Here is a 20,090-nt window from a genome sequence, read left to right as displayed (position 1 = left end):
TGGGGGGTGCTGGTGGACCGTCCCCATTTTTGGAACTGCGGAACAACCCTAGGTTTACTGCAGGGCAAGGGAGGTTGCCGTTTCAATTGTGGGCTCAAAGGGGGTGCAGATATGTAGGAGAGTTGACTGATGCAGGAGGAGGTAGTATCCCTTCTTTTTCGGAGTGTCAAGCTAAGTGGCAACTGCCGCAGAATCTATTCTTTTCCCACTTACAGACCAGGCACTATATGTAGTCACTGAGGCGAACAGGCACTACATATCCGACCTTCACTAAATTAGATAATACATTCATGACATTACCACCGGAGCACAATCGATTATCTCAATGGTACAAAGTGGACATAGCTTGGCGACCGTTTTCATTTGTTGCTCAGTTAGCAAAGCAGTGGAGCTCACTACTAGGGGAGGAAATTTCAGAGAAGGAGCTTTCCAGATGTTTTTTCTTGGCTTTTAAGATTACACCTAAAGTGGGGCTCCATGAAATTCAATTTAAAATACTACATGTGGCCTATATCACTAGATGTAGGGGCAAGTTGCTGGGCTTATGGGACTCAGACGAATGTGATAAATGCCATCGGGGCAAGGGTACTATAGTACCCCATTTTTTAGAGTGCTGGGTATTACGAGATTACTGGAAGCTAGTCCTTGGAAAACTGGAAGGGGTCCTCCAACCTCAAATGCCGATAGAATGGTCCTATAGTATACTACTGCTGGGATCGGATGCTGACTTGGTGAAACAGGGGCTACATGCCCACCAATGCAAATTTACTCTCCTGGCATTGGTGTTCGCAAAAAGAGTCATATTGCAGCATTGGAAAGATAGCTCCCCACCTCCCCTGGCTAAATGGCAGGCTAAACATGGCACAGCTGGCAGAATTGGAAGGTAGGGGAGATGGCTTTACTTGGCAGACGGGACAATCTGTATTCAGGCATATGGAAGCGATGGAAGACGATGACCAAATAGGTGGCACACACACACAATCCTATATGCATAACTCACAGGGGTAGTACAGCAGTAAGGCACAACACGAAGTTGTACAGGTACCAGTAAAGAGGGTTAGGTACGGGGAGAAAGGGGGTCAGGGAGGGATAGAGGATGGGGGGGAGGGGAGTTGGATTTGTGTGTGGGGGGGGGGGGTGCAGTGCTAGGGCTTGGGGTTTTAAAATGAAAAAATTAAAAGCACCGATTTCAGTACAGCTCTGGTCATTCTAATGGAGCAAAGGAGATGAGGTGTATGTAATAGAGCATTGCAAAGAATAAAGCATAGGACTCCTGACGTTCCGGAGTGGGGTGTATTGACGTTATGCACTGTACTTGTGGTGCACAGCAGTGATGACTTTGAATTGTTAACCTTTTGTACTCTGAGGTGTTTTTTTCACTTAATAAAATCATTAAAAAAAAAAAAGGCTCAAAGAAGAGTGACCAAAATGATAAAGGGGTTGGAACTCGTATGAGGAAAGGCTAGAGGTTAGGGTTCTTCAGCTTGGAAAAGAGACGGATGAGGGGGGATATGATTGAGGTCTACAAAATCCTGAGTGGTGTAGAACGAGAAGAAGTAAATCGATTTTTTACTCATTCCATAAGTACATAGACTAGGGGACGCTCGAGGAAGTTGCATGGGAGTACTTTTCAAAACAATAGGAGAAAATATTTTTTCACTCAACGAATATTTAAGCTCTGGAACTCTGCTGGAGGATGTATTAACAACGTTTAGAGTATCTGTGTTTAAAAAAGGTTTGGACAGATTCTTGAAGGAAAAGTGCATTGTCTGCTATTGAGACAGACATGGGAAGCAACTGCTTGTCCTGGAATTTGTAGTATGGAGTGTTGCACGATTTGGGTTTCTGCCAGGTACTTGTTTGGAAAACAGGATACTGGGCTAGATGGACCATTGGTCTGATCCAGTATGGCTACTTCCTACCAGAGATTGTGTTGGAGTTCCATCTGAACCAGTCGATTGTCTTACCAACATTCTTTCCCCAACCTCATGCCCATCCTGGCAAGAGCACCTTGGACACCTTGGACTGCAAGCGAGCACTGGCCTACTACATGGAGCGGGCAAGTCCCCACAGACAGCCTGCTTAATGTTTTCTGTCTTTTGATTCCCACTTCAGGCACAGGCAGCTCCTTGTGACTCTGGGCAAGTCACTTAACCCTCCATTGCCCCAGGTACAAATAAGTACCTGTATATAATATGTAAGCCGTACTGAGCTTGCCATGAGTGAGAGAGCGCGGGTACAAATGTAACAAAAAAACCAGGATGGGGGTCGCTATTGGGAAACGCACAATCTTTAATTGGCTGGCAGATTGTATTTCTTTCACTTATGCCCAGGCTGGGCTTACACTGGAGGGTCATGCCAGTGCTCATGATGTCAGAGCCATGGCTGCGTTGGTAGCCAACTTGCGGTCAACTTCCATTAAAGAAATTTGCAGGGCTGCGATGTGGTCTTCAGTCCACACTTTCACATCTCATTACTGCTTCGAGCAGAATACTCGACTTAATAGTCGATTCGGGCAGACAGTGTTGCAGAATCTGTTTGGGGTCTAGAATCCTAGACCCATTTTATTCTGATCCAGGCTGTTTTGTCGCCGTTGCGAGGCCCAGTTGACCAACTTTTTAGTGAGCCTGGATGCTGGGGATACCCCACGTGAGAATTAATGACCTGCTTGTCCTCGGAGAAAGTGAAGATACTTACTTGTAGCAGGTATTGTCCCAAGGACAGCATGCCTTATATTCTCACAAACCCTCCCCCTACGAGTTGTCTTCTATTTTTTATTTTTATTTTTCTTGCTGTAGTATTTACCGTATTTTTCGGACTATAAGACGCACTTTTTTCCCCCAAAATTTGGGAGGAAAATGGGGGGTGCGTCTTATAGTCCGAAGGTAGCGTTTTCGGACCTCCGTTCCAGTACTTACATGATTCCATGTGCCCTGGTGGTCTAGTGACGTCGGGGCAGGAAAGAGCCCCCTCTTTCCTGCCCATCGCGCTGCTCTCCGTGCTCCTCAATGCTTTCTGACGGTCTCGGCGAGATTCAAAATGGCCGCCGAGAATCTCGGCGGCCATTTTGAATATCGCCGAGACCATCAGAAAGCATTGAGAAGCACGGAGAGCAGCGCGATGGGCAGGAAAGAGGGGGCTCTTTCCTGCCCCGACGTCACTAGACCACCAGGGCACATGGAATCATGTAAGTACTGGAACGGAGGTCCGAAACCCGGACAAGACGCACCGGAGCAGAGCACCTAGGTTTTAGAGGAGGGAAAGAGGAAAATTTTTTTTTTCCTCTTTCCCTCCTCTAAAACCTAGGTGCGTCTTATGGTCCGGTGCGTCTTATAGTCCGAAAAATACGGTAACTGCAGTAACAGTGCCCTCAAGGTGCTCTTAAAGCTTGTTTTAAAGTCTCTTTCTAATTGGCTCGCAGACTGCATCTCCTTCATTTATGCCCAGACTGTGCTGGGACCGCTGCTTTTTAACATATTTATAAATGACCTAGAGATGGGAGTAACTAGCGAGGTAATTAAATTTGCTGATGACACAAAGTTATTCAAAGTCGTTAAATCGCGGGAGGATTGTGAAAAATTACAAGCGGACCTTACGAGACTGGGAGACTGGGCGTCTAAATGGCAGATGACGTTTAATGTGAGCAAGTGCAAAGTGATGCATGTAGGAAAGAAGAACCAGAATTATAGCTTTGTCATGCAAGGTTCCACGTTAGGAGTCACGGACCAGGAAAGAGATCTAGGTGTCGTCATTGATGATACGTTGTAACCTTCTGCTTAGTGTGCTGCTGCGGCTAAGAAAGCAAATAGAATGTTAGATATTATTAGGAAAGGAATGGAAAACAAAAATGAGGATGTTATAATGCCTTTGTATCGCTCCATGGTGCGACTGCACCTCGAATATTGTGTTCAATTCTGGTTGCCGCATCTCAAAAAAGATATAGTGGAATTAGAAAAGGTGCAGAGAAGGGCGCCGAAAATGATAAAGGGGATGGGACGACTTCCCTATGATGAAAGGCTAAAGCGGCTAGGGCTCTTTAGCTTGGAGAAAAGGCGGCTGAGGGGAGATATGATAGAGGTCTATAAAATAATGAGTGAAGTTGAACGGGTAGAGGTGAAGCATCTGTTCACGCTTTCCAAAAATACTAGGACTAGGGGGCATGCGATGAAGCTACAATGTAGTAAATTTAAAATGAATTGGAGAAAATGTTTCTTCACTCAACGTGTAATTAAACTCTGGAATTCGTTGCCAGAGAATGTGGTAAAGGCGGTTAGCTTAGCGGAGTTTAAAAAAGGTTTGGACGGCTTCCTAAAGGAAAAGTCCATAGACCGTTATTAAATGGACTATTTCTGGGATAAGCAGTATAAAATGTTTTGTACATTTTTGGGATCTTGCCGGGTATTTGTGACCTGGATTGGCCACTGTTGGAAACAGGATGCTGGGCTCGATGGACCTTTGGTCTTTCCCAGTATGGCAATACTTATGACTCTGTAGTGTCCTGTTGTGGCTCACAACATCAGAGCCCTGGCTGCATCAGTTGCCTATCTGAGATCAGCCTCCATAGAGATTTGCAGGGCTGCAATGTGGTCTCTAGACCACACATTTACATCAGTAAAAATATTTTACATCCTGCTTGTCCTTGGAGAAAGCAAAGTTACTTGTAGAAGGTGTTCTCCGAGGACAGCAGGATGAATATCATTAATGCCGAGAACATACCCTTGGAGTTGCATTCTATTAGCCATTGTACTAACTAGACTGACCTGGTCCCATGCAATGATGGCAGGTGGGAAAATACACACATGCAAGATGTGTTTCTAAATGCTTCTAGAAAAGTATCTCCGCTCTGGGCTGTGTCAGTGACATCACCCATCAGTAAGAATATTCATCCTGCTGTCCTCAGAGAAACTTCTGCTCCAGGTACTGTCACTTTTTCTCTAGATTGCCCACTGGTGTGTTGTAGTCCCATGTGCATTGTGTTAGGACAGCATTTGATTTCTCTAGAAACAATGGACCCCTTTTCCTGTGATATTTTCCCCTCCATACATTTTGATTCTCCTGTGGAGTAGCACTCAGCTTGCCATTACCCACTTACATGGCTGATTCAGCTACACGTTTTTCTCCTTTCTCCTGTATATAGTTGATGCTTAAGCCCTGCACTAAATTAGAAGTTCATGGCTCTGCCGGATCTCCTGCAAATGCTCATCTTAATATAATAATTTGTACCTCAACGTTCTATGGCTGGCCGGCTGGGTTCGTAGCATCCTGACGTCAGCAAGCCTCCAGCGTTCCCTTCCCTTTCACTGTCCCGCCCTCGCGTAAATACAAAGTGACATCGGAAGAGGGAGGAACAGTGAGAGGGAAGGGAACGCTGGAGGCAAACTGACGTCGGGATGTTACGAACACAAGCAAGTGAAGGCAACGGAACGCTGGAGGGGAGGGGACGCGAGCCCAACCTGCCTGCAGGGAACACTGGATGGGAGGGCAAGGCAGAGGAAAATTGCTGAGGAGGGCAGAATCGCGGGACACGGATGGAGGGCATGGCACAGGACAATCACAGGACATGGAGGGGAGGGCAGAATCGAGAGACATCAAGGGGAGGGCAGGGCAGAGGAGAATCGATGGAGGAGAGGAGAGAGAATCGTGGGACACGGATGGGAGGGAAGGGCAGAGGAAAATCGCTGGGGAGGAGGGCAGAATCGCGGGACACGGATGGGAGGGCAGGGCAGAATTGCTGGACATGGAGGGGAGGAGAGAATCGCGGGACAAGGATGGGAGGGCAGGGCACAATCGCTGGACATGGGATGGGAGGCGAGGGGATAATCGCGGGACACGGATGGGAGGGCAGAGGAGAATCGATGGACATGGATGGGAGGAGAGAATCGCGGGATACGGATGGGAGGGCAGGGCAGAGGAGAATCGCTGGGCATGGAGGGGATGGGAGGTGAGGGGAGAAACGGCGGACACATGGGAGGGCAGAGCAGAGGAGAATCACTGAACATGGAGGGGAGGGCAGGGCAGAGGAGAATTGCTGGACATGGAGGGGAGGCCAGAATCGCGGGACACAGAGGGGAGGGCAGGGCAGGGCAGAGGAGAATCACTGGACATGGAGGGGAGGCCAGAAAATGATAGTGGGGATGGGACGACTTTCCTATGAAGAGAGGCTGAGAAGGCTAGGGCTTTTCAGCTTGGAGAAGAGACGGCTGAGGGGAGATATGATAGAAGTGTATAAAATAATGAGTGGAATGGATCGGGTGGATGTGAAGCGACTGTTCACGCTATCCAAAAATACTAGGACTAGAGGGCATGAGTTGAAGCTACAGTGTGGTAAATTTAAAACGAATCGGAGAAAATTTTTCTTCACCCAACGTGTAATTAGACTCTGGAATTCGTTGCCGGAGAACGTGGTACGGGCGGTTAGCTTGACGGAGTTTAAAAAGGGGTTAGATAGATTCCTAAAGGACAAGTCCATAGACCGCTATTAAATGGACTTGGAAAAATTCCGCATTTTTAGGTATAACTTGTCTGGAATGTTTTTACGTTTGGGGAGCGTGCCAGGTGCCCTTGACCTGGATTGGCCACTGTCGGTGACAGGATGCTGGGCTAGATGGACCTTTGGTCTTTCCCAGTATGGCACTACTTATGTACTTATGTACAGAGGGGGAGGGCAGGGCAGAGGAGAATCGCGGGACATGGAGGGGACGGCAGGGCAGAGGAAGATCGCTGGAAATGGAGGGGAGGCCAGAATCGTGGGACACGGAGGGGACGGCAGGGCAGAGGAGAATCGGTGCACATGAAAGGGAGGTCAGAATTGCGGGACACGGAGGGGATGGGAGGGGAGAGAAGAATTGCTGGACATGGAGGGGAGGGCAGGGGAGAGGAGAGGAGAAATCACTTCGACAAGAGCCTTAAAAACATAATCGCCATTACATGATAGCCTTGCTAGCGCCCGTTTCATTTTTTTGAGAAACGGGCCTTTTTTACTAGTAAACCTATATGCTGTCGGTTGATTGGCACCAAACACAGTACATTTTGGAAAGAGCTTCTGAACTTTGGAATAATATGCCTTTTGATGCTAGGAATATTTCACACTACATAGTTTTAGGAAGGCTGTAAAGACATGGTTGTTTCAAATTTATTTGTAGTGCTCATTGTTTCATTGATTGTTTCTTTGAATGTTTTCTCATGTGTTCTGGATTATTTTCCTTTTGTATTGGATTTTATCATTCTTAGTTGTAACCTGCTTTTGAACTAAGTGGTCAAGCAGGATATAAATGCTGTTATTACATTAAATTGTTTTTCCTGAGTTTTGAGGAAGCTGTCATTCTTGGCCATCCCTGCATAATGTACCATACCTATATGATTGATTTATTTTACTGTCTATAGAGAAACTTCATTACAGTTTAAATGACTTTTTTTTTTTTTAGTTAAGTTTCTTCTGTACATTGCTTGGTTGTTCTGTAGTGCCATCTTGTGGTAACTACTACCAATAATAAAATGTAGCAATAGATCTCTTATGTCAGACGTGTCTTTAGCTATACTCTGAGGCTGATGCAGAAAAGCTACTGTGGGCAGAACTGCGCGGTTAATGACTTCTGCATACACGTCAATGCAGTTAGCTTGCGCAGTACACATGGGTGCACACTACATTAAAATGAACAGTAATGAGGCCATTCTCCGAGGACAAGCAGGCTGCTTGTTCTCACGACTGGGTTGACGTCCACGGCAGCCCCCACCAACTGGAACAAAACTTTGCGGGCGGTCCCGCACGCAGGGCACGCCCACCGCGCATGCGCGGCCGTCTTCCCACCCGTGCGCGACCGTTCCCGCTCAGTCTTTCTTTTTCCGCGCTGGAGAGAGCCGCGTTCGTCTCTCTATTTGTCAGCCCCGGAAACCGGATCGCGCTTTTGCCGCGAAGTTTCTCCTTTTTTGTTGATTCGTCGTTTTCCTTTTTGTTTTCTTAAAAAAAACAAAAAATGCTAACTTTGTTTTTCCCTCGTCTCTTAGCGGGGGCGTCGCGTTGCGGCCTTGTGGCCGCGCGGTCGATTTGTTTTCGAGGTGTGATTTTTACCGCCACCATTGACGACTTTAACTTCGACGACGTGATTTTTCCGTCGATGTCCTCGAAGGTCCCGAGTGGATTTAAAAAGTGTGGTCGGTGCGGCCGGCATATCTCGCAGACCGACACTCACGCTTGGTGCCTCCAGTGCCTCGGGCCGGAGCACGATACCAAGACGTGTACTTTGTGTTTCAGTCTCCGGAAACGGACACAGGTAGCAAGGCAAGTTCTTCGGGACCGTCTTTTTGGAACTTGCGCCGGCCCCTCAACGTCGACTTCGACGGCATCGGTATCGACGGCTGGTTCTTCGGTACCGGTATCGATGTCCACGAAATCGGCACCGACGGCATCGACCCCAGGAGCACAGGTCCCGTCGGCCCGCTGGTGAAGGCAGGGGTGAGAGGCCGCGTGGGCAATCGGCCCCGGTCACTCCCTCTACCCAGGGCCCTCGGGACTGAACCCTGTCGGACCCGATCCCTAGAGGCCGAGGGGGATTGACTTCCTCCTCGTTGGTTCCACCGAGCACCGATGACGGGCACCGCAAAAAGGCGAAGAAGCACCGTCATCGGTCGCCCACAACGCATCCGGCTCCCGGCGCCAGGGATGAGTCGACGCCGAGGAAGCGGCAGCGTCGAGAGGAGAGGTCCCCCTCTGTAGTAGAGGTACCGCCACGTCAGGGTGCCAGCACTTCGGTGCTGTCTCCTGGACCCGAACAGCTTCCGGCACCGATGCCTCTACCGGCCCCCTCGCCTTTCCCGACAGCGGGCCTGGACGAGTGCCTCCGAGCCATCCTTCCGGGGATCCTGGAAGGGCTGATGCGCCAGACTGTGCTGGCGCGGGGGGTGCTTGCGCCCTCGGTGCCGTTGATGGCGGCGCCGGCGTACTCTAGCCCGGTGCCAAGGCCTTCGACGCCGCTTGCGGCACCGGTCTCGACCGCCACGCAGGTGGAGTCCCCGTCGACGTCGATGGAGGGAGCTTCATCCCCGCCGGCGCGGGAGTCCACCGCTCGATGACGCCACCGAGGCCTCGGTGCCTCGACGTCGAGCCGGGCCCGGTTGAGGACTGAGCTGCATGAGCTCATGTCTGACACCGAGGAAGAGGCCTCGTGGGGGGAGGAGGAGGACCCCAGATATTTCTCCTCAGAGGAGTCTGTGAGCCTTCCCTCCGACCCCACTCCTTCACCAGAGAGAAAGCTCTCCCCACCTGAGAGCCTCTCCTTTGCCTCCTTCGTCAGGGACATGTCTATTTGCATTCCCTTTCCTGTGGTCTCTGTGGATGAGCCGAGGGCTGAGATGCTCGAGGTCCTCGACTATCCATCACCACCTAGAGAGTCCTCCACGGTGCCGTTGCACAATGTCCTCAAAGAGACACTGCTTCGGAACTGGTTGAGACCATTATCTAATCCCACCATCCCCAAGAAAGCAGAGTCCCAATACAGAATCCACTCGGACCCAGAGTTAACGCGGCCCCAATTGCCTCATGACTTGGCGGTCGTGGACTCTGTTCTCAAGAGGGCACGGAGTTCGAGGGATACCGCCTCGGCGCCCCCGGGGCGGGAGTCTCGCACTCTGGACTCGTTTGGGAGGAAGGCCTACCAATCTTCCATTCTCGTGACCCGCATCCAGTCTTACCAGCTGTACACGAGCATCTACATGCGGAATAATGTGAAGCAACTGGCGGACCTGGTTGACAAGCTCCCGCCGGAGCAGTCCAGGCCTTTTCAGGAGGTGGTCACGCAGCTGAAGGCGTGCAGAAAGTTCCTGTCCAGGGGTATATATGACACCTGTGACGTGGCATCTCGTGCTGCGGCCCAAGGTATAGTGATGCGCAGGCTCTCATGGCTGCGTGCCTCTGACCTGGACAACCGCACCCAGCAGAGACTGGCCGACGTCCCTTGCCGGGGGGATAATATTTTTGGTGAGAAGGTCGAACAGCTGGTGGACCAACTGCATCAGCGGGAAACCGCACTCGACAAGCTCTCCCACCGGGCGCCTTCAGCATCCACCTCAGCAGGTGGACGTTTTTCCCGGGCCAGGCAGGCTGCGCCCTACGCCTTTAACAAGCGTAGGTACACCCAGCCAGCCCGAAGGCCTCGTCAGGCACAGGGACAGTCCCAGCGCACTCGTTCTCGTCAACAGCGTGCGCCTAAGCAGCCCCCTGCGCCTCCACAGCAAAAGCCGGGGACGGGCTTTTGACTGGATCCATGGGAACATAGCTGCCCTCAAAGTGTCCGTACCGGACGATCTGCCGGTCGGGGGGAGGTTAAAATTTTTTCACCAAAGGTGGCCTCTCATAACCTCCGACCAGTGGGTTCTCCAAATAGAGCGGTGCGGATACGCCCTGAATTTGGCCTCCCTTCCACCAAATTGTCCTCCGGGAGCTCAATCCTTCAGCTTCCATCACAAGCAGGTACTTGCAGAGGAACTCTCCGCCCTTCTCAGCGCCAATGCGGTCGAGCACGTACCACCCGGGCAGGAAGGGCAGGGATTCTATTCCAGGTACTTCCTTGTGGAAAAGAAAACAGGGGGGATGCGTCTCATCCTAGACCTGAGAGGCCTGAACAAATTCCTGGTCAAAGAAAAGTTCAGGATGCTTTCCTTGGGCACCCTTCTGCCCATGATTCAGAAAAACGATTGGCTATGTTCCCTGGATTTAAAGGACGCATACACTCACATCCCGATACTGTCAGCTCACAGACAGTATCTCAGATTCTGCCTGGGCACACGGCACTTTCAGTATTGTGTGCTGCCCTTTGGGCTCGCCTCTGCCCCACGGGTGTTTACGAAGTGCCTTGTGGTGGTAGCGGCGTATCTACGCAAGCTGGGAGTGCATGTGTTCCCATATCTCGACGATTGGCTGGTCAAGAACACCTCGGAGGCGGGAGTTCTCCGGTCCATGCAGTGCACTGTTCGCCTCCTGGAGCTGCTGGGGTTTGTGATAAATTACGCAAAGTCCCATCTCCAGCCTGCCCAATCTCTGGAATTCATAGGAGCTCTGCTGAATACTCAGACGGCTCAGGCCTTCCTTCCGGAAGCGAGGGCCAACAACCTCCTGTCCCTGGCTTCCCAGACCAGAGCGTCTCAGCAGATCTCAACTCGGCAGATGTTGAGACTTCTGGGTCATATGGCCTCTACAGTTCATGTGACTCCCATGGCTCATCTTCACATGAGATCTGCTCAATGGACCCTAGCTTCCCAGTGGTATCAAGCCACCGGGAATCTAGAAGATGTCATCCGCCTCTCCACCAGCTGCCGCAATTCACTGCATTGGTGGACCATTCGGACCAATTTGACCTTGGGACGCCGATTCCAAATTCCACAGCCCACGAAAGTGCTAACGACGGATGCGTCTCTCCTGGGCTGGGGGGCTCATGTCGATGGGCTTCACACCCAAGGACTGTGGTCCCTCCAGGAGAAGGATCTTCAGATCAACCTCCTGGAGCTATGAGCGATCTGGAACGCACTGAAGGCTTTCAGAGATCGGCTGTCCTGTCAAATTATCCAAATTCGGACAGACAATCAGATTGCAATGTATTACATCAACAAGCAGGGGGGGCACCGGATCTCGCCCCCTGTGTCAGGAAGCCGTCGGGATGTGGCGTTGGGCCTGCCAGTTCGGCATGCTCCTCCAAGCCACATACCTGGCAGGCGTAAACAACAGTCTGGCCGACAGACTGAGCAGAGTCATGCAACCGCACGAGTGGTCGCTCCATTCCAGAGTGGTATGCAAGATCTTCCGAGAGTGGGGCACCCCCTCGGTGGACCTTTTCGCCTCTCAGACCAACCACAAGCTGCCTCTGTTCTGTTCCAGACTACAGACACACGGCAGGCTAGCGTCGGATGCTTTTCTCCTCCATTGGGGGACCGGCCTCCTGTATGCTTATCCTCCCATACCTTTGGTGGGGAAGACCTTACTGAAGCTCAAGCAAGACCACGGCACCATGATTCTGATAGCGCCCTTTTGGCCCCGTCAGATCTGGTTCCCTCTTCTTCTGGAGTTGTCCTTCGAAGAACCGTGGAGATTGGAGTGTTTTCCGACTCTCATTTCGCAGAACGACGGAGCGCTTCTGCACCCCAACCTTCAGTCTCTGGCTCTCACGGCCTGGATGTTGAGGGCGTAGACTTCGCTTCGTTGGGTCTGTCTGAGGGTGTCTCCCGTGTCTTGCTTGCCTCTAGGAAGGATTCCACTAAAAAGAGTTACTTTTTCAAGTGGAGGAGGTTTGTCGTTTGGTGTGAGAGCAAGGCCATAGAACCTCGTTCTTGTCCTGCACAGAACCTGCTTGAATACCTTCTGCACTTATCAGAGTCTGGCCTCAAGACCAACTCAGTAAGGAATCACCTTAGAGCGATTAGTGCTTACCATTATCATGTGGAGGGTAAAGCCATCTCTGGAGAGCCTTTAGTCGTTCGATTCATGAGAGGCTTGCTTTTGTCAAGGCCCCCTGTCAAGCCTCCAGCAGTGTCATGGGATCTCAACGTTGTCCTCACCCAGCTGATGAAGCCTCTTTTTGAGCCACTGAATACCTGCCATCTGAAGTACTTGACCTGGAAGGTCATTTTCTTGGTGGCAGTTACTTCAGCTCGTAGGGTCAGTGAGCTTCAGGCCCTGGTAGCTCATGCTCCGTATACTAAATTTCATCATAACAGAGTAGTGCTCCGCACTCACCCTAAGTTCCTGCCAAAGGTGGTGTCGGAGTTCCATCTTAACCAGTCAATTGTCTTGCCAACATTCTTTCCCAGACCGCATACCCGCCCTGCTGAACGTCAGTTGCACACATTGGACTGCAAAAGAGCATTGGCCTTCTACTTGGAGCGGACACAGCCCCACAGACAGTCTGCCCAATTGTTTGTTTCTTTCGACCCCAATAGGAAAGGGGTCGCTGTCGGGAAACGCACCATCTCCAATTGGCTAGCAGATTGCATTTCCTTCACTTACGCCCAGGCTGGGCTGACTCTTGAGGGTCATATCACGGCTCATAGTGTCAGAGCCATGGCAGCGTCGGTGGCTCACTTGAAGTCAGCCACTATTGAAGAGATTTGCAAGGCTGCGACGTGGTCATCTGTCCACACATTCACATCACATTACTGCCTCCAGCAGGATACCCGACGCAACAGTCGGTTCGGGCAGTCGGTGCTGCAGAATCTGTTCGGGGTTTAAATCCAACTCCACCCTCCAGGACCCGAATTTATTCTGGTCAGGCTGCACTATCAGTTGTTCTTCGTAGGTCAATTTCTGTTATGCCCTCGCCGTTGCGAGGTTCAATTGACCTGGGTTCTTGTTTTGAGTGAGCCTGAGAGCTAGGGATACCCCAGTCGTGAGAACAAGCAGCCTGCTTGTCCTCGGAGAAAGCGAATGATACATACCTGTAGCAGGTGTTCTCCGAGGACAGCAGGCTGATTGTTCTCACCTACCCTCCCTCCTCCCCTTTGGAGTTGCGTTTCATAATTTTTTGCTTGTCATTCAACTGAGCGGGAACGGTCGCGCACGGGCGGGAAGACGGCCGCGCATGCGCGGTGGGCGTGCCCTGCGTGCGGGACCGCCCGCAAAGTTTTGTTCCGGTTGGTGGGGGCTGCTGTGGACGTCAACCCAGTCGTGAGAACAATCAGCTTGCTGTCCTCGGAGAACACCTGCTACAGGTATGTATCATTCGCTTTCTGTGCAATGCACACAATTGGGAATGTCAGTGCACACACACAGTAGAAGAAAATTATCGCCAGTTCCAGGCGTAGAAGGCTTTGTTGATAGTGCCAGTTTGGGGGATTTAAATGCCTCGTTTTTTTTTTTTCTGCAACCAGGTCAGTGCCTGCAACTTTAAAAGACAGAATTGGAGGAAACAGCACTGTGTGCCTGTCTAACAAAAGTAAAAGTGCTAGCACACATCTGCAGAAAGAAATTTTTGCAAGGATGATAATTTTATGTGCAGAACAAATTCTGTTTCATGCACAGAACTTTTGTTTTCTTTAGACGTGCAAAACAAAGGCATCCTTATCACAGAACCTTTGTGCACATGGAAGTTTGTTTGTGCTGTCCTATCATAAAATGGATTTCTTTTATAAGTTAGAATATCATTGTATGTTTTTATTTTTAAAGATGTAAACCGTTCTGATTTGCTATGTAAGAAGTGACGGTATAGTAAATAAATAAACGATGTGTCTGGCAGGTTCCCCCGATTAGCACACAAGTTTTTTGTGTTTCAGCTTTCCAACTTATTAGCTTATATCATCGCTGTGGTATTTTTATTGGTAATTTTTCCGTAGAAGACATGTGCTTAGCCATTGGTGCACAACTCTACCGTGTGGCTTTCTGCATCAGCTTCTCTGTTAGGTAACTTTATTAGGATATCTTTTTTTAAATACAGGCTGAATACAAATTTCAGCAGAGACCTGGCAGCTTTTGGGTCAATATTTAGTGGTACTTATCCAGGTAGGCATGATTCCTATCTGGATAAGTGCCGCTCACTAGGACTAACCACTGATTTTTAGAAGAATTATCTGGATAATGCAGCTGAAAAGTTTCACTGACTGTGGCAGTCTGGGAGCAGAGCCAGGAGTTGTACTGCCAGTATTCATCACCAGTACCAGGATAACCTTGAGATAGTCCACTCAAATTTTTGTTTCTTTTGATCCCCTGCCTCCTTCTTTTCTGAAATCACTGAAGAGGAAACTGCTTATCCTTTTTCCTTCTCAAAACTACCTGTCCCTCTGATCCTATTCCCACCCATCTACTTAGCACTATCTCTCCTACTGCCATCCCTTTTATGCAGAGGCGTAGCCGGGTTTTGATCTCAGGGGGAGCAGACTTTTATAAAATAGGCGCCGGTTGGTGTCAGCTAGACAGCAGTGTGTGTTGTTGCTCAGGGGCTGTGGCGGGCAATGATTAATACAGGCTGTCTCTGTTGCGTCCTGCCTACAAGGAAACAGTAAGTTACATCAGTAGGCAAGATGCAGAAGAGGTCCCTGGACTGGCCAGAGCAGGCAGCCTGTCTTCTTAACTTCAAATAAAAATATTCAGATCGTGACCATCACCTCAGGAATAGCACACCCAGTCATTCCACTGCTAGACACCTTGTTTAAATCAAGATGGGCTTTTGTTTGTGTGGTGACTCTACAGGATGTGAAGAACACTTGCCTTGAGCATTTTTATTTTGGGTGACAAGGGCCCTTGCCCCAGAGCCCACTTTCAAATATGGCTAGACACTTTGTGAAATAACATAAACCTTTGCAAAAAGACACCCAAAACCTATACTGAAAACTTACCACACCAAAACAGCCCTAACCCACCTATGAAAAGACAATGCTATAAATATTACAGTAGGACCTAGAGAAGTGTTTCCCTAGGTGGTCCTGGAGTACCCTCTTGCCATTCAGGTTTTCAGGGTGTCCACAATGAATCTGCATGAAAAAGATTTGCATGTAGTGGAGGCAGTATATGCAAATCAATGTCATGCATATTTATTGTGGATATCCTGAAAACCTGACTGGCAAGGGGGTACTCCAGGACTGCCCTAGAACACAAAACTTACCACACCATAACAGCCCTAAACCACCTATCAGAAGACAGTGCTATCTATATTACACTGTGCTCTAAAACACCAATATACCTACTATTGGGAAACTGGAACAAGCTGCACTGTTACACATTCCTACATAGATGCTACATGCTGGCAGAATCCTTCACCTCAGTCACACATGCAGAACATGGACAGACCCTCATCTATATAACATAAGAGTAGCCATACTGGGTCAGATCAATAGTCCATCTAGCCCAGTATCCTGTTTACAACAGTGGCCAACCCAGGTCACAAGCACCTGGCAGAAACCCAAATTGTGACAACATTCCATGCTACCAATCTAATGCAGAATAGGGAGCCCCAAAAAACAACAAAAATTGAAATAGAGACCCCCTGCCCAAGGAAGCCAGACTCTCAACAGTGCAATACTGGTAAAAAAAAAAAAAAAAAAAGACAGAAATGCATTTTATCCTGTACTTTGCAAAATAAAAATAGAAAAAGTGTACATTTTACAAAGCAGGTACATCTCAGTGCTTACAAAGTATTAAATAAAAATATTTCCATATCATCAAGCTGATCAATCCATAGACTGGTGGGTTGTGTCCATCTACCAGCAGGTGGAGATAGAGAGCAAACTTTTGCCTCCCTATATGTGGTCATGTGCTGCCGGAAACTCCTCAGTATGTTCTCTATCTCAGCAGGTGGTGGTCACACACAGCAGCAGCTCTGGCTAGGCCTCCAAGCCTAATTTTTAGGTTTTGTTGAGTGCCTGGGGTTGAGGGCTCTTTTGAGCAAGTGCAAACCTGGTGGTGCCAGGTCCCTCCTTTTCTCCCCCCTCCCGCTGGCTCCGTTAAAAAAAAAAAAAAAAAATTTTGAACGTCCTTAAAGGCGTTTATTTCGACGTTTATTTAAGCGTCTATTGCAGCTACTCACTGGGACACCAGGTCGTTACAACTCGGAGCGGACAGCAGGTAATTTTTACCTTTTTATAGCGGGCAGGGGGTTCCCCGATTCTTCTCCTCGTGGCATATGGCGTCGGAGGGCGAGGGCGCAAAGGGTCGCTCCCCGGGTCACTTGAGCGCTTCTAGAGGGGATGCGGGGGTCTTAAAGCCTGATTCGCCCTTGTTGGGTGACAGTTTCGTGACCGATGAATGTCCCGGTCCTTCCTCCGGCGTGGCGGTTTTTCCCGCCATAAACGCCCATCCCCCGCTCCTCGCCTCCGCCATCTTGGCCGGCCACGCGGCTCGGACGGCTTCTTCTTGGGCCGCCCTTGAGGTTGGAGACATTAATGCCATGAACGCCCTTAATTTGGGCGACGGCACAGAAGCGGCTAAAGTTAAGAGCCGTTCTTCCCGCGTGGCTCCTTCGCGGAGTTTCGCGCCGGACGCCATTTTGGATGCGCAGCATGTCTCTCCCCCGCTATTGCGAGCGCCGGTTGAGGGTGCGTCTAGGGCTGTTGCCCAGGCTGCGGAAGTGCACAGTCTGGGGGGTTTCTCCCCCGAGTTTGTTTTGCTGCTGCATCAGGCCTTCCTCATGCACAACGCTGCCCCTGCTCCCTCGTCTGGTAAAGAGGTTGAGGTTCCCAGAGGTAAACGCCCTCGGGTTGATTCCCAGGCCTTGGAGGAATTTGTCTCCTCCGATGTAGATGAGGGCAGCGTGTCTGAGGTCTCCCAACGGTCCTTTGCGGATTCCTTGGAGGAGACGGATCCCCGTTCGGCTGGAGCGGATGACCCCTCTGCAGCGCGGCTTTTTAGCCCAGAGGAGTTGCCCAACCTGTTGTTACAGGCCATGGACACTTTGAAGATTTCCTCTCCGGAGGACGTCTCTCCCTCAGCCCCTGTTGGCTCTGCCATTATGCTGGGGACGAAGCGCCCGCCTAGAACCTTCCACGTGCATGATGCCATGCACACCTTAATTTCGGCTCAATGGGATGTCCCAGAAGCGAGCCTTAAAGTGGCTAGGGCTATGTCCCGCCTCTATCCTTTGGCTGTGAGTGAACGTGAGGCCTATCTGTGGCCTACCGTGGATTCTTTAATCACTGCGGTGACTAAGAAAACGGCGTTGCCGGTGGAAGGTGGCACGGCCCTAAAGGACGCCCAAGACAGAAGATTGGAGGCGGCCTTAAGGTCGCCTGCTTTAAGTTTGCAGGCCTCAGTTTGCGGCTCCTATGTGGCCAGGGCGTGCCTGACTATGGTGCAGCGGGCTTCCCCCTCGGATCATTCCTTGAGGGCTGATTGGCCGGCCCTGGAATCGGGCTTAGCCTATTTGGCAGACTTACTGTATGATGTCTTGAGAGCCTCAGCGAAAGGCATGGCTCAGACAATCTCTGCGCGGCGGTGGCTTTGGCTGAAACATTGGTCTGCTGACCACGCCTCTAAATCCCGCCTGGCTAGGTTGCCTTTTAAAGGCAAGCTGCTCTTTGGGGTCGAGCTGGACAAAATCGTGACCGATCTCGGCACGTCTAAGGGCAAGAAATTACCAGAGGTCAGGGCTCGGGCTAGTACTCGTCCCGGTACCTCCAGAGGACGGTTGCAGGAAGCCCGTCGGTACCGCCCGGGCAAGTCGGGTTCCTCTGCCCCCTCTTCCTTCAAGAGGAATTTCTCCCCCAAGCAGCATTCCTTTCGCAGAGACCGCCGTCCCGGAGGTGCTCCCTCCGGTCCTCCCCCAGGGTCTCGTACCCAATGACGGGGTCTTGGTCCACGCCCCAGTGCAGATTGGAGGACGGCTGTCCTCGTTTCTGGGCGAGTGGACCACAATAACTTCAGACGCGTGGGTGCTGGAAGTCATCAGAGACGGCTACAAACTAGAGTTCTGCCGACCCTTAAAAGACGGGTTTGTACTCTCTCCCTGCAAGTCTCCGGTCAAAGCTGTGGCAGTGCAGCAGACCTTGGACAATCTGATCCGCCTGGGCGCGGTCGTTCCGGTGCCAGAAAGTCAGCTTGGCAAGGGACGTTACTCCATTTACTTTGTGGTACCAAAGAAAGGAGGTTCTGTGCGGCCTATCCTCGACCTCAAAGGTGTCAATCGGGCCTTGAAAGTGCGGCACTTTCACATGGAGACTCTCCGCTCTGTTATAGCGGCAGTGAAGGCAGGGGAGTACCTGGCATCCTTGGACATCAAGGAAGCGTACTTGCATATTCCCATCTGGCCTCCTCATCAATGCTTTCTGCGTTTTGCAGTCCTGGGACGACACTTCCAGTTCAGAGCCCTCCCTTTCGGGTTGGCTACTGCTCCGCGGACCTTTTCCAAAGTAATGGTGGTCATCGCGGCCTTCCTACGAAAGGAAGGGGTACAAGTCCTTCCTTATCTGGACGACTGGTTGATCCGAGCCCCCTCTTATGCAGAGTGCGGCAAAGCTGTGGACCGGGTAGTTGCTCTTTTGAGCTCCCTGGGATGGATCATCAACTGGGAGAAGAGCCAGCTGCGCCCGACTCAGTCCCTGGAGTACCTGGGAGTTCGATTCGACACCCAAGTGGGCAGAGTGTTCCTGCCAGACAATCGGATTGTCAAACTTCAGGCTCAGGTGGACTAGTTCCTAGTAGCCTCTCCCCTTCGGGCTTGGGACTATGTGCAGCTGTTGGGCTCTATGACGGCCACGATGGAAGTTGTGCCCTGGGCCAGGGCTCATATGAGACCACTTCAACACTCTTTGCTGCAGCGCTGGACTCCGGTGTCGGAGGATTATGCTGTGCGCCTTCCCTTGGACCCAGCAGTGCGCAAGGCGCTGAGCTGGTGGATGCAGACAGACAAGTTGTCTGCGGGAATGCCTCTGGTGACCCCAGAGTGGATTGTCGTCACGACGGACGCCTCGTTGTCGGGCTGGGGAGCCCACTGCTTGGGAAGGACAGCGCAGGGGCTCTGGTCTCCTGCAGAGGCAAAGTGGTCTATCAACCTCCTGGAACTCAGAGCCATTCGGTTGGCGCTTTTGGAGTTCATCCCGGTACTGGTGTTGAAGCCTGTACGGGTCCTGTCGGACAATGCCAAGGCTGTGGCCTTTGTCAACCGCCAGGGAGGTACCAAGAGCGCCCCTCTAGCCAAGGAGGCTATGAATCTTTGCCAGTGGGCGGAAGCGAACCTGGAGCAGCTTTCAGCGGCCCACATTGCCGGAGTCATGAATGTCAAGGCGGACTTTCTCAGTCGCCATACCTTGGAGCCCGGAGAGTGGCAGCTATCTGCTCAGGCGTTCTTGGACATCACGAAGCGCTGGGGCCAGCCGAGCCTAGATCTGATGGCGTCATCGGCCAATTGCCAAGTGCCGCGCTTTTTCAGCAGAGGACGGGACCCTCGATCCCTGGGAGTAGATGCTCTTCTCCAACAGTGGCCGACACAAGAGCTTCTCTATGTGTTCCCGCCCTGGCCCATGTTGGGCAGGGTGCTAGACCGGGTGGCAAAGCATCCCGGCAGGGTAATCCTGGTGGGTCCGGATTGGCCCAGGCGTCCCTGGTATGCGGACTTGATCAGGCTCTCAGTCGACGATCCTCTGCGGCTGCCAGTGGAGCAGGGCCTGTTACATCAGGGTCCCGT

General features: G+C 51.1%; 1 protein-coding gene across 1 annotated transcript in view; it reads left to right on the top strand.

Annotated features, from left to right (window-relative positions):
• The window catches only part of TMEM38B (transmembrane protein 38B), a 469,261-nt gene that overhangs the window by 113,795 nt on the left and 335,376 nt on the right, over nucleotides 1–20,090 (top strand). The gene's annotated exons all lie outside the window — the stretch shown is intronic.

The sequence above is a fragment of the Microcaecilia unicolor genome, chromosome 2 (assembly GCF_901765095.1).
Source record: "Microcaecilia unicolor chromosome 2, aMicUni1.1, whole genome shotgun sequence".
Taxonomy (NCBI): Eukaryota; Metazoa; Chordata; class Amphibia; order Gymnophiona; family Siphonopidae; genus Microcaecilia; species Microcaecilia unicolor.
Note: the sequence above shows the minus strand (reverse complement) of the source record. Positions and strands in the feature narration are given on the sequence as shown.